Below are 15,398 nucleotides of genomic sequence, written 5' to 3' on the forward strand. Positions count from 1 at the left end.
GTACCTTAAAGGCTGGCCATCTTTCTCGAAAACATCAGGGCTCTTTAACCCCCCGTTTTTACACAGAGAATTTACACTTAATAAACTTGTGACAGAATTCATACCAGACCTGAGTTTTGATTGGAGGGGATTGGATGATCAACATCAAATTGTTGATGGGGGCCCAGCCCCCATTGTGACGTTGTAGTTATAGGCCTAGTGTCAGCATATAGCTATGTTGCACCCACACACCCCACAGCATCCCTTAAAATGTTTTATAGGTAAATGCCAGCTGTTGGCATTTGGGCTCTTTTTCCAAAATGCCTAGCAGTGTTTATGTGGAATTTTAAACATACTGCATTTAACAAACTTTAGGACCCACTTGACTACAACATGAACTCTTTTCTATGTTTCTGGACTATTGTCCTGATTCCAGACACACAGCAGGCAGGCAGAGGTAGTTTCTAGCCATCAGAGTTTATCAGAATACCATCCCAAAGTCCCGATATCAGTTAGATAAAACTCACAGCTTCCAAAGGGAAAGCCAAGAACAGAATTTTTAAAGCACAGGCCACAGTCAGAGGCAAGGCAATTAGTCTAGAATGCAGGTTACAAGGTCAGTAACTAGCACACTTCCTTGTTTCCTGCTTATCATGCTATATACCTGCCAGCTTCCACAGACCTGGTCCTGCAAGTACTCATCCTCCTTGTTGATGTTGAGCCAGTGCTGTGCTGCTTAAAGAGGCACAGTGTCATCCGTCTTGCAGTTCTCTTCTTATCCTCTTCCTATGATATTCCCAAGACTCCGATGATCGATGTCAACTGACTGGCAGATGACTTTCTTCTGGCAACTCAAAGCTGGGGGGCCAATGCACAGGTTTCTGACTGAGGATCCATGTCTGGTCCCCCAGAGACTGTTTCCTGCAGTGCTGCTTCTACTGATGGTGGGTTTGGGGAAAGCCTGCTGGCTGCCTCCTCCTCAGAGTAGTCCTCTGTGTCACTTGGCTCTGCTGGAGTTAGCTGGTCAAGCAAGCAAGCAAGCATTTAGTTCAGTCTTCAATCAGATCAAATCACAGCACAGAAAGATAAAATCTTGTACATTAAGGACAGTCTCAGTCAATGTAGATCTGTACAAAGACATTGGTGAACAACCGACTGTTTTGGATAATTAAATGCAATTCTTTCCATCTGAGCAGTGTTTGAATCACCCCCATTCAAGTTCCATTTTGGAGCACCAATCACAGGCTTTGTTCCTGGAGAACTGACAGACTAGATGGTAACAAACAAGTATTCAGTCTTCAAATGTGGACCATAGGAAATGAAATGCCCCTCAGAGGAGCCTACACTCGAGCACCTGAAATCTGCTCAAGATTCCTGGCCCCAGAGAAGGGGAACTGGCCTTAACCAGAGCCAGGGCTTTTCCTGCCCTGTCACTGGCCTGGTGGAACACTCTTCTGAGTAAAATCAGGGCCCTGTGGGACTTAAAACAGTTCCACAGGGCCTGCAAGACACATTGTTCCATCAGGCCTATGATTGAAGCCCAAAGAACAGCAAGTATAACAGGCCTCCCTACATGGACAATAACATCCAGACGCCATCTAGTCAATATTAGCACGGCACTTGGAGAGACAGCGCGGTGTAGTGGTTAAGAGCAGTGACTTCTAATCTGGCAAGCTGGGTTAATCATAGAATAGAATCATAGAATCATAGAGTTGGAAAGGACTCCCAGTAGGGGTGAGCGCTTCAGTGCGGTTCGGCCGCCTCAGCAATCACCGAAGCCCAAGGCAGCATTGGCCACCTCGGGCTTTGGTGATTGCTGAGGTGGCCATACTGCACCAAAGCACTCACCCCTAACCCCCCAGGATCATCTAGTCCAACCCCCTGAAGAATGCAGGAACTCACAACTACCTGTCCACCCACAGTGACCCCAATTGCATGCCCAAGTGATCTCTCCACAAAAAATATCCAGAATCCAGCCTGGCCTGGAGGAAATTCACCTACCAAGAGTGGGTTTAATTCCCCACTCTTCCCCATGCAGACAGCCGGGTGACCTTAAGCTCATCACAGCCCTGATAGTGCTGTTCTCACAGAACAGTCACATCCGGGTTCTCTCAGCTCCGTCTACCTCACAGGTTATCTGTTTTGGGGAGAGGAAAGGGAAGGTGGTTGTAAGCCACTTTGAGACTCATTTGGGCAGTGAAATGCGAAGTATAAAAACTACCTCTCCTCCTTTATTCTCCTTCCTTCCCACCAAAGAGAATGCAAAAACTCCTGGGTTTTAATATAAAGTGGTTTTCATGTTTTAATATTGTGAACTGCCCCTCAGCCCCCAGGGAAGGGCGGCATAGAAATTTGATTAATAAATAAAATCAATAAAATGTCAAGCACATGACCTGCCAGATCTTAGTTTTCACAGAATTGCCAAAGCAGCCCATTAGTTCTCAAGAAAGGCATTTGTTGTCAACATAATTAATTGCTTCAGAGAAAGAGCTTTAATAAAGCATGGGAGGGGGGAGAAAACAAGTATGCTCAGAAAAATATTTCAACATTCATTTTTAAAACATGAAAATAATTTTTCTAATCCATTTTCATCATGGGAAGGCGTCTTGCTTCGTCGGATAACATTGTCCTTTGCTGTCAAACATTCCGACGGCTTTCAAAAGGTGAAAAGAGGTTAATTATAATGGGAATGATGTATCTCCTCTTGTGTTTCCTTACATAGCCATGTAAGATAATTGCAGCTTGTTAGATCGTTTGCTTAAGTGACCAGACATTTGTGACCACTGGATAATAATAATCACCAGCCAAATGTCACTTTCCAATCTGGACTTCTGAAATTCCTCATTTCAAACAGATCATGTTCTATCAAGCAAAGATAAAGGTCACAACAATATAGAGAGGACTTTTAATAAAAAGCCAGCTATCTCTGAAATAAGCTGTCAATTCTGACTGTTCTGTGAATAATTGTGATAAGCTCAGAGTTGGGAAATATCTGGAAGTTTTGGGGTGGAGCCTAAGAAGCAGAGGGTTTGTGGCTGTTTCTGGAAGTCCAGGTACAATCTGTCTGGGCATGGGCGAAATGGTGGTGAAAGCAGCTGTAGCAGACCCCACCAGCCCAGGGAGCATGAGGGATGGGGGTGCGGTGGCATCCAAGAATATCCCATCAGACCCCAGACCCCCCAGAGGAGATGTCCCAGCTGGTGGACCAACAGCACCAGGCGAGGCATAGGCTCGGAGGACCCAGAAGTAGCCCCACCTGGAGAAAGAAGTGGGAGCTGCAGCCAAAGTCCCTGCAGCCACCACTCACCTGCCCAGACTTGATGAGCTGGGGACGGGCAATGAAGGGGGCCAGCCTGAAGTTGAGGGACAAGAGAAAGAGGAGGCACTCAGGACTCACCCCCAGGCCCCAGACAGAGGGGAGAAAACGGGGAAGACTGGGAGAGGGATGGGAGGACTTACCAGAGTCCAAAGCCAACTCAGAAAAACAAAAGAGGGGCAGATGAGAAACCTTGTCTGGCCCATGGAAGGGGGAGACAAGAGTTCAACACCCTGCCCAGCATTCCACAAAGAAGGGCCAGGGAGAGAAGAAATGCCGTATGGAACCTGTGGAAAACAAACGCATACTTACCAGAGACGAGGAAGATGGAAGCAGATGACACCGAGAGGGAAAAGGGGTGGGGTCAGGGTGAAGGCGCTGCAGTTTAAATACAGAGAGGTAGAGACAAATAGGAGCATAAAAGGAAGGAAAAGGGAAACACCAGGGGTGGGTAGTTGGGACTAGGAGATTGAGAGTGGAGTGGTGAATGTGATTGCTGAAGGTACCCCTATAGCAAAATAATTGCACTATATAAATCAATATAAGAGTAACCCTGGTTGTCATCTCCAGATTTAAAGCTAACTCCTGACCATAACCTTAATTTCTGATTATCGCATTGTTGCTTTAAAAATTGAACATTGGAACCAGAGTAGAAAGCATCTGGTTAAGAAATGAAGTCATCCGCTACAACTGAATAAATGTCAAAACAAGCCATAATGAAAATTTCATGCATATTTGTGCACACTTTTTATGTCAGCAAAACATTCTGTGCTAGCTTGACATTCAGTATCAATTTAGAGAACAACAATGTGTGTGCGTGTGTGGAGGGTTATATGCTGTTAAGATATCTAATGAAGGGAACTTTGACTATCGTAAGTTGATAACCCACCACCCCAACCCCAACCCCGCAATCGTCTCAGTCTCTCAAATGCTACTGGACTCAAATTTAGCTTTTCCACTGCACACTGACATGGCTTCCCTCTGAAACTATATTGATGAGCTGTAATAAATTCTATACTTCTGCTAGGTACGCTAATATGAACCCCTGAGAATTCACACTAATATAAATCCATATACTTTTACATATAAAATAAGGTGACAAAATACTTATACATTCCATAGCCATTCCAAACCATGTCACAACATCTTTCCCTACACCAAAGCTCCCAATATACCTACAAACTCCACATCTGGAACCATATCTAAGCGAACCCTAATCTGAGACTGACAACAGTAATATAAATCCCTACATGTACAGTAATGTCAAATAATAATACATACATACATACCATAGCCTTTTCTAACCATGTCGCGACTTCTTTCCCAATACTAACACTCCCATTAAACCTACATACACCACTTCCGGACCCAAATGTAAGCTAACACTAGCCTGACAATTTACGCTAATATAACCCCCCCCCCCCATTTTTGTAAGTACAATAAAGTCAAAAAGTATTTATAAATTCCATAGCATTTCTGGCCAAGTCACAACATGTTTCCTTAAATTAACACTCCCAATAAACCTAAAAACTCCGCATTCGAACCCATATATAAACCCTAACCCTAGACTGAGAATTAACTTTAATATAAATCCCTATATTTTTACATATACAGTAAGGTCAAAAGATACTTGGACATTCCATAGCCTTTCCAAACCATGTGACAACATCTTTCCCTACAGTAAAACTCGCAATAAACCCAAAACTCCCTATCCATACCCATATCTAAGTGAACCCTAACCCTAACCCTCACAACATCTTTCCCAATACTAACACTCCCATTAAACCTACATACACCACTTAGTGACCCAAATGTAAGCTAACACTAGCCTGACAATTTACGCTAATATAACCCCCCCCCCATTTTTGCATGTACAATAAAAGTAAAAAAATACTTATGCATTCCATAGACCGTTTATGCACTGGGAACTTCACTGCCCCACCCTCCTGTCAGGAGCACAGACCGGGGGCGGATGAGGTGCACCAGGCCAAATGCTCCCCCATGTGGGTGCAGGAAGAGGTGGGGCAATCTGCCACGACTAAAACTCCAGCCTGCAGCTCAGCATGAAACCTCCAGTGCATAAACGGTCATAGTCTTACTGAAATATGTCACGCCATCTTTCCCTACGCTAACACTCCCAATGAACCTAAAAACTCCCCTTCTGGAACCATATCTAAGCAAATGCTCACCCTAGCCTGAGAATTTACGCAAAGAATTTCCAACCATGTCAAAACAACTTTCCAACCCATAACACTTAAACTAAACATACAAACTCTACATCTAGACCCATATCTAACCTAACCTAACCCTAGACTAAGCTCCCACTAACCCTAACCCTAACCCTAGACTATGCAGATGCTAAGCCTATTCACGCTAATATAAATCCCTATATTTTATACATAAAGGTTAAAAAAAACAACAGCATTCCATAGTATTACCAAACCAAGCCAGAACATCTTTCCCTACAATAACACTCCCAATAAACCTACAAACTCCCCATCCAGATCCATATCCAAGCAAATACTAACCCCACATGGAGAATGAACGCTAATATAAATCCCTATATTTTTACATGTTCGATAAGGTTAAAATCTACTTATACATTCCATAGCCATTCAGAACAAGGTTGGGACGAGTTAAGGCGGGCTCTGTCCGGGATAAAAACTCGGAGGGGCGAATCAGGAGCCGCGAAGCTGCCAGAGACTGCACGTCAATGCGCGGAAAGGAGCAGGAACGCCGCGTCGAAGACGCCGCACACCCTCCCAACTTGACCAGGGAGGTGGGCCGGAAAGCACCAGCTACGCAGGGGCTGCTCTGCCTTCTGCCAGCTGGCTGAAGCCTCATGATTGCTCCCGGTAGGGGGGGGGGGTCGCACCACCTAATCCCAGTTGTTCCACCGGCCGGGAGGCGGCTGAAGATCGCTGCCGTTGGGGAGGGGGGGCCCTGCCGCCTTTTCCCGGCCACTGCAGCAGAAGCCTCGCCATTGCTCCCGGTGTGGGGGGGGGCCTGCAACGCCTTCTCCCGGCTGCTCCAGCGGCTGGGAGACGGCTGCTGTTGGGGAGCTGGGGCCCTGCCGCCTTCTCCCGCCCGCTGCAGCGGCCTCGCCGCCTGAGGATCATTGCCCCGCCACGGCTTCGCTGCAACACAAGGCTAGACGCCGACCACCTCGCCCGGACACTAGGCCGCCACCCTGCACTGGCTACCACACCGACGACGACCGCTGCTACTCCCGCCGAACCGCCACAAGGTCAGTCTAGCGCCCATTTTATTAACATATAAAATGGGCTTTAACTCTAGTGTGCAATAAGTTCCAAAGACACTTATACATCCCATAGCCTTTCTGCACCATGTCACAACATCTTTCCCTACACTGACAGTCCCAATAAATCTAAAAACTCCCCATCTGGACCCATATCTAAGCGAACCCTAACCTTAGACGAAGCTCCCACTAACCCTAACCCTAGATTTAGCTAACCTTAACCCTATTCACACTAAGATAAATCCCTATATTATTACTTATACAATAAGGTCAAAAAATATTTATACATTCCATAGCCTTTCCGAACCATGTCACAACATCTTTCTCTACACTAACACTCCTAATAAATATGCATTGACTCTATAATGGAAACCAGAGCTTGCAAGACCTGAGCAAGGTTGTTAATGACAGGCATTTTGGAGGTTATTAAATCATAGGGTTACCATAAGTTGGAAGCGAGTGTACAGCACTTTACATACACACAAATTTGGAGCCACTATGCCACACTGGTACTGATACGGCAACACTTTAACATCTGTATGAGATCTGTGCCTGTAGATTCCAGGAGAGATGCCTGTTCCCAGGAGTGATGGTAGATCACAATCCACAACCTGCAGGAATGAGAAAGGTGGTAGGTCCTTCAACAGCTCGGACTGCAAACATCTAATTCCACTGACTAGGAGTGATTTTTCAGCTTACCACAAAGCCTGCTGTTTCAGAAAAAGGAAGCAAACTGTAACAGTCTTCAGCTACAGCTCATTCCATATGAAAACCTCCAGATGGCAAAGAAATCTGAACATATCAATAAAATGGGATAGGGGTGGTGGGAGGAGCTGGTACTCATTGCATACCTGATTTGCTGTCTTTTCAATGAACAGCCAATCAGGTAGGCTGTGGTCCCATCCCTGGAAGCCAGCAACTGGGGCTTGTGAGTAATGGGGGCCAGCCCTGGCCTCACGGACACGTGTGGAGGGCAGGGAGTGCTGCGACCTGAGGCGTCACCTCCCGCCATGATATCAGGCAGCCAGCAGGTGGGAGCTGGGAGGAAGGGAGGAATGAGCCTCAGTCTTGGCGCTTGGAGGGGGAGGTGAGAATGCCATGCTGGGGTTCCCCCAGGCAACTCTGCTGTGGCCTTGTATGGCCTTAGCGAATCTGGCCTGGGTCAGCAGGGGGGAGGCGGAGCCTGTCTGGGTCAAGGGGGGAGGCAAGGGGAAGTGAGAATGCCCCACCGGTGCATCCCACCTGGACCTCAAACAGCTCATCTGCATTTTTGCAAGGCCTTAGCGTAGTCAGTCTGGGTGGAGGTGGCGGAGCTAGAGTCTGTTGTATTTTTTATGCTACGGGCTTTTCTGTTAGTTAATAATGAAGCACAGCTGCTTAATGAACTGTAAGTTGAAACATGGAACCACTGGGAGATACATTATTTCTGAACACCGAGCATCGAACTGTAGAAGAGCATCCTGTGTTTAGGAAACCACTGGAAGTGTTTTGACAGATGTTGCCATCTGAGAGACCCCTTGGAGCAGTTTTGGTCAAATGAAGCACAGCTTTAGTGTCTACACATAGAGCAGGTTTGCAGATTTGAAAAGCTGGCTGAGACAGATATTGATCATAGTTGAGATCACAGGAATGGCAGAAGTAGAAAGTGGAAGGGTTACTTGGGCACCCGGTCAGGAGATGCTCGGGGGCAGAGGCGATCAAATCAGCATCACACCAATGTATGATGTCAGTCCTACTGTAAAACTGGAAGCAACATCATTGCATCGGGGACGATACTCTAAGATTCACCTACAAACAAATCATAGAGTTTGGGGCAAATCCCAACACAATTATGTCACTTTTTGGTTTTTTGCTGGAAGCAATGTCACACCTATCCACAATGCTGACAAGCCCCTCCAAATTTCCCCCTGGTGCCCTGCGTCCCGGTCAGCACAACCACGTATGTACTGGTGAAATTTTTCACAGACAAATACTATTACGAAGGATTTCTGGTCTGATTGGACAATCCTGTCCTTCGGTCTGTAATAAAACCTTGACACAAACAGAACCAATTGCTCATGTGGGAAAAATTCTTCACCAAGAACACTGAAGAAGGCTGTTATGCCAAAATGTGTTTGGTCTAAGCTCCGTCCTGTCTCATGTTAAGAAAGCTTCTGTTTCTGAGAGCTAGCTTGGAGTAGCCGTTAGTAGCGCGACTTTTAATCTGGTGAGCCGGGTTTGATTTCCCTCTCCTCCTTCACATGCAGGGACGGACGCAGGGTGTTTGCTCTGCCTACCTCACAGGAAGGTAGGGGAGAGGAAGGTTCATCACAGGGAGAGGAAGGGAACGTGACTGTAAGACATTTTGAGATATATGTGGCCTGCCAGGTAACCTTAGGCCAGTCACAGTTCTTTCAGAGCTCTCTCAGCCCTACCTACCTGTTGTGGGGTGAGGAGGGGAAAATGATTGTAAGCTGCTTTGAGATTCCTCTGACTCCAAACCAGCGTTTTCTTCTTCTTCTTTTCCTCCCAAATCCTCTTGCACGCAGATTGTGGGCCCTTTCAGAGGCATGCCATCATTCCCTACCAAAATAGCCCCATGAGCAACAGGCTGACCATTTGGGGAATAAAAATCCATCCGAAGAAAGAGAAGAAGAAAAGAGGATTAGCATGAAAAGCCCGATAATTGAATTTTTGGCTCCTTCGACTGTCGGGAAAGTACGTAATCAGCAGAGACTGAATTTGATAAAGCCCCGAGGGAGGGAAGTGACAGGCAGCTAAGGCACTCGACATATCAACAGCAACCTACACAAGCCCTTCTTGGAATTGCAACCACACTGGGGCGGGGGAGGACATTTTTAAATGCCTTTTTTTTTCCCTCCAGAAAAGGGGAAAGGAAAGTATATAAAAAACAACCTGAAACAACACTCCAAGAGTTCATGCAATGCTTTCAGACCTGTTCTCTATTTTCTCCTGTCACTAAATTAAATGGGTTTTCTTTCTAAATATGAAAACAAATTATCACCATTTTCAGTTCAGGAGAGCATTTTGAATGAGTTTGACTAACTTGAGTTTCTTTTTGTTGCCTGCATGTATTCTTCACAATCCAGTTGATTTGTAAATAACATACATGCGTGTCATTTACTCCATTTCCACTTTTTAGCTCCAGGGAGGAGGTATTTGTGAACTACTTGGCGGATAAAATCTCAATACTCCGCTGTGACCTTCCACCAACACAGAAAACAAACATGGCTGCCTTTGGAAGGAACATTAAATAACTTCAGATGGCTCATGCTGACCAAAGTGGATAGGATGCTAGCTTCAGCAAGGCCGACCACATGCCCTGCCTTTTCTGGCTACTTAAAACAGGTGATGAGAGGATAGATACCCCCCTCCGGGAGATAGTCAACTTCTCCCCCTCAGTACATCTGTTGCTGAAAAGGCCATCTCTGGATCCTCAGGAACCTGATAACTACCAACCTGTCTTCCATCTAGCGTTTCTGGGGGAAATGGTAGAAAGGGCTGTCACAGACCAAATATCAGCATTCCTGGATGAAGCTTCAGTCCTAGATCAGGTTCCCGGCCTGGCCATGGGGTTGAAACAGTGATGGTTGCCCTCATGGATGCCTTCTGCTCCCAGCTGGACCAAGGTGGGTCAGTGCTGCTCACATTACTCAATCTTGCAGCAGCGTTTGACCTAGTCAACCATGAGCTCCTAACTCTCTGCCTCACTGATGCTAGGATACGAGGGACAGCCCTCCAATGGCTGATCTCTTTTCTCTGAGGTCACAGACAGAGGTTAGCAACTGGATAAAGACAATTGAACCACTATGAACTCACTTGTGGACTTTTGCATGAAGTGGGCATCTCTCCAATCTTACATAACATCTTCATGTGCTCTCTTGCCCAACTGGTGTGGATGTTCTGGCTTGGTGATGAACACCCAGCTCTTTCTCCTGAGGGATGGCTGCCTGGATTCACTCCTAGAATCTATAGCCAGATGTCTGGAAGCAGTGACAGGATGGCTCAACCACAGTCACCTGAAGCTCAGTCCTTCAAAGGCGGAGGTCCTATGGCTATTCTCATTTGGAAGGCAATCTATTCCTACACAGGGACGGGACCTGGTTGTCATGGTTCCAATTCATAGTGGTTTTGAGGTCCAGCCTTCACCGGCTAGGACTACAGGAGGGTTGTTACGGGGTGCATACCTTCCAAATTGGTGCTCTAACACAGGCATTGCAACAGAGAACGCCTCTCCACAGGACATCATGAAATTGGGGAGGTGGAGTTTGAAGGTGTACAAGACTTATGTACGGACCTACTCATGCTTGACTCATTTCAGGGATCTCTGCCGTATTTTCCATCTGGCAAGTGGGCCCCAGTCTACTGGGCATGGCGTTATGTGGCGTAAACCGGATACGGAGAAGATCTTGGGCTTGAAGACAGAATTGCCATCTCATGGATGGGCCACTGGGGCATGCTCTGGCCGGCACTTGTGGATGTTGGGGACCAGGCGGCATGTTTGAAGGGTGCTCCAGTGGCGATGGCTATCCACCTGGGAGGCAATGACTTGCCTTCATTAAAAAGAGTGAAGCTGAAGAGTGCCATGCTGGCAGACTTAACGATGTTGGGATGATGACTGCCAGATACATGCCTGATCTGGTCCAACATGATGGAGTATGGCAACTGGTGTGTGTGTGGGGGGGGGGGGCAGGTCTTTAGATACTGTAAGTAAATCTGTTCACAAAATCAATCTGGCAGTGGCACAGCGGGCAGAGGCATTTGGGGGGGGGAGTGTCGGACGATAGTTCATGCTGGGATAGAGAAAGACATAGAGGCATACTATAGTGCAAACGGGGTGGACCTCACAGATTGAGGCCTTGATGAATGGCTCCATGGCGTATGGGCCACATTGGAACAATGGTTGAAGGAGGTGTGCAGTGTTGGGGGGACCAGGGATAGAAGTTCCCATTCTGGTGGTGGAGGGGGAGGAGCCTGCTTTAAAAGGAGGTCAGGTCACGGGTACCTGATTCCGTTGGGAGGGGGCCAGGCTGTGAACTGAGCCAGCCCCTGCTGGGGAAGGCAAAACAGGGTTCAGGGAGCCAGCGGGCCTGGGGTGGGCCAATGCAGGTATATGCCTCCAGCGGCACCCCAGGTGGGACATCTCCCAGAGGGTGACTCCATGGCAAGGGTCCCAAGGGTCCCATGGGATCGGCTCAGGTATCCTTGGGCTGTAGGATTAGTTAAAATGGTTGGCGGACCACATCATGCAGGCCTCCACCACCAAGGCCTGCCAACACTTTAGAGTTGTATTTGTTTTAATCAGTTAATAAAGCTGTGGCCGGTTATAAAAGCCAAGAGTACATGCCTTCTTCAGCATGCAATGCTTGCCTGCAAATCAATAATACAATAATAAAAGACAATAAAACCAGTAAAAATAATGCATACCCCATAATGCTCTGTTGACTTGCTTCTCTGCCATTTGTTCAGTGGTGGGATATCCTTGAGAGGAAAGAGGGAGGCCCATGTGGTTTTATTGTTCTGGCCACGACTGTAAGCCCAATGGAATATTGCCACTTTATTGGCCCCACAGAATTTGTGTTTTTGCCATGGTCCTGGTCTCCACTGGCAATTAGGGCTGTGTGTGGCAGTGTCCGAGTCAGCCATTCCAGGCCGATTCGGACACTGCCGCACACAACCCTACTGGCAATTGATCCCACCAGGCTGGAGCTAAGGCTGAAAAAGCCCTGGCTCTAGCCATACATTCCTTTGAGACAGAGAAAAAGAGGGATTTGTGGCTGTATCTAAATAAAGAGAATTTTGCAAGAAGAAAATTTCCATTCCCCCCAGCCATGCTACAACCATCATCACCTTGCCATCAACCCATGGCAGAAAGGCTGATAACCGAGAAGAAGGCTGTTCACTAATCACCGTTTTCTCTTTCGAGAAACCCCTGCATGGCTCTGAAAGCTCAGCGCTGAAAAGCACCACTCTGCATACTATTTGAGACAAACCCCGTGCTGAATAGTGGTTTCAACACTGCAGGGTCATTTCAGGCATTCCTGAATAAGATGAGTCGTAACAGTAGACAAGCTTTCCTGAAAGACTGCCAAGTCCACCGTCACCAATGTTGCCCTGAAATTCTATTGCATTGGAGGTTTTTTTTTTTCCCTTGGGGGAGGGGGGTTCCTGTGCACTTCCAGTCTGCATGGAACAATCACAAGACCTGACAAACCAGGTTAATACTGAAACCAGGGTGACACCCTGCTATTTTAATGATTAGAAGGACAAGCTAGATTGGCCCCCAGTGGCATCCTTCATAGCCCCATAGGAAGAAAAATTATATTGCAATCTGGGCACCTCTGGGGTCAGAAAATGGAGTCTGCATCAAACAAAGATAGAACGTGCTGGATATGCAGTTTCATCTTGACACTAGGGTGTCACGAGGCTGTCATATACTGTCCCCCTCCCAACACATCTGCATTAAAAGGCCATCAAGATATGCAATCGCTCAATCTTTCCTTTCTGTCAGCAATCTCCCTTATCCCATTCATAGGTAAAGGTAAAGGTATCCCCTGTGCAAGCACCGAGTCATGTCTGACCCTTGGGGTGACGCCCTCTAGCGTTTTCTTGGCAGACTCAGTACGGGGTGGTTTGCCAGTGCCTTCCCCAGTCATTACCGTTTACCCCCCAGCAAGCTGGGTACTCATTTTACCGACCTCGGAAGGATGGAAGGCTGAGTCAACCTTGAGCCGGCTGCTGGGATCGAACTCCCAGCCTCATGGGCAGAGCTTTCAGACTGCATGACTGCTGCCTTACCACCCTGCACCACAAGAGTCTCTTAAGGACCCCATAAACATTGTAAAAAGATCCTGCAATTACCCAAATTCTTGCTAGTATCATCAATGTCAATAATTATTCAAATTCCTCATAATTCCCTTCAAGGGAGCCATTTGGGGGTAACAATACCTCATACTGATTGCCAGCATACCTTTAGGAAGCACTTTTGGCTTGAATGAAACACATACGAACTCTTCAGCAGCTTACTGAGGAGGAGATGATACCTTGAGGTCCTCTGCATAGCCTTCTGTCCACCTCAGATCAAACAATGTATGGCAAGGCATTCAGTCAACATGATCCAAATTATTTTCCATCCACCCAAACAATTTGATCAGTTGGTTTCTCAGTGTGAGCAAAATACATTCACAGACTAGAGTTTTCCTGGGTGGAAGAATAATCTATTCTAACCCACTGAGAATCAGCATATTAAATTTTTACCTATTGACCTCTGCCTGCTCCATCTGCTTTAGCTAACAGGCTCTGAGTTATTTCCTGATTCTGATACATCTGTAGTTGTTTTAAGAAAAAATCAATACAAATAATGTTTAAAGTGTCAAGCTATTGTAGATGAACTATTGATCAGTTATTGCTGGGGATCTGTTTTACTTTCCCGGTTACAGAATAATCTAACAACATGTTCATTCAAATCACATTAAAGATAAGGGGGAAAGGAAATACAAACAAAAAGAAGGAAAAGGAAATGACTAAATTAGATAAGGGAACCACTAACACAGTTCTTAGATAATACACACAGAATATATCAAATATTTAATTTCAGTAAGATAATGGATAAGTTCCATATCATAATTTGTCATTCCAAAATATAATTAAGATAATCCAACTTTTAATAAATTTATCCATATCCATTTATCCATATAATGAAGACTATTTGCCCTTGCTACCTGAAAATACATCTGTTTCATTAACAAAACAATCATGGTCAGATAAGGTAGAGGCATTTGTGCACTGGAGGTTCTTCTAACAGTTCCTTTAGATCAGTGGTCCCCAACCTTTTTATCACTGGGGACCACTCAACGCCTTTTACTGAGGCCCGGTGTGTGTGGGGGGGGGGGTAGTTTCCTCTGAACCACTGCCCTAGCGCACTCTGGTCGCTATGGTAATGTTTAAACATCCCTTCAAAATAAGATACAGACACGCCACAACAATGAACATAAGGAACATTTTATTTTCATGGAAATTTTAAGTCATGACAATGACAAATCAATGGGAACCCTGAGCTTGTTTCTCTGCAACGAGATAGTCCCATCTGGGAGTGATGGGAGACAATGACACCCAAAGTGTATTGTAAAGGGCTGGGGGGGATGAATTAAAGAGCCGGGGGAGGGGGAGAAGGCGTCCTTCGCGGCCCACCTCCAATTAGTCGAAGGACCACATGTGGTCCACGGCACACAGGTTGGGGATTGCTACTTTAGATAACCGAACAAATAACTGTTTGGGGTCCAAGAGATTCAGTGCATTTTGACATTTAATTCAGATCCAACAAGATTTGGTTCAAAGATTTCTGAACTTAAGAACAGGCTCTGAAAAGATGGAGTCATTGTAGAAAACCAAAGAAGTTCCGCATCTGGAAGCTAATTTCTTTTTCAAATAACTTTTATTAAAGATTCGAAAACATAAAATAAAAGATAGATGTTAGGGGAGGAAGAGAGAAAGAAGAAGAGAGACAAAAATGCATAAAGAAAAAGGCTTCCAATTTTATCTATGACCAATATAAATAAAAGTAATCAGCTACACTGTGATTATATAAAAGAAATAAGCTCATGTTTTTTTCTTAATCCTTAAAACCATACACCATCAGTTATCCCCCCCCCCCCCCATATCATGCAAAAAGCCTATAGGAGGTTTTTTAATTAGCAACACAAACAGATGTTGTCTTTTTTCTTATTAAAGAAGAGAGTTTGGCCATCTCTGCCAATTCCATCCTATTTTTCAAACATTCATCCATTGCAGGTAAAAACACAGCCAAGACTTACCTTGGCTGAACATTGAAGTGGTGGAGGGCTT

The 15,398-nt window shown here is 45.9% G+C and overlaps 1 long non-coding RNA gene across 2 annotated transcripts; it reads right to left on the reverse strand.

The window, feature by feature from the left end:
* Positions 1–182: 182 nt before the first annotated feature.
* On the reverse strand, positions 183–10,212 carry LOC143840782 (uncharacterized). Of its 2 annotated transcripts, XR_013232406.1 has the most exons (4): positions 10,014–10,212; positions 8,973–9,144; positions 7,034–7,165; positions 183–999 (listed from the first exon to the last, which is right to left on the reverse strand). It is a non-coding gene; the product is annotated as an uncharacterized LOC143840782 (long non-coding RNA). The 2 variants fall into 2 exon arrangements; XR_013232405.1 differs by having other exon boundaries at positions 8,973–10,212.
* Between the last annotated feature and the right edge of the window lie 5,186 nt (positions 10,213–15,398).

This window comes from Paroedura picta, chromosome 6 (assembly GCF_049243985.1).
Source record: "Paroedura picta isolate Pp20150507F chromosome 6, Ppicta_v3.0, whole genome shotgun sequence".
NCBI classification, from domain to species: domain Eukaryota; kingdom Metazoa; phylum Chordata; class Lepidosauria; order Squamata; family Gekkonidae; genus Paroedura; species Paroedura picta.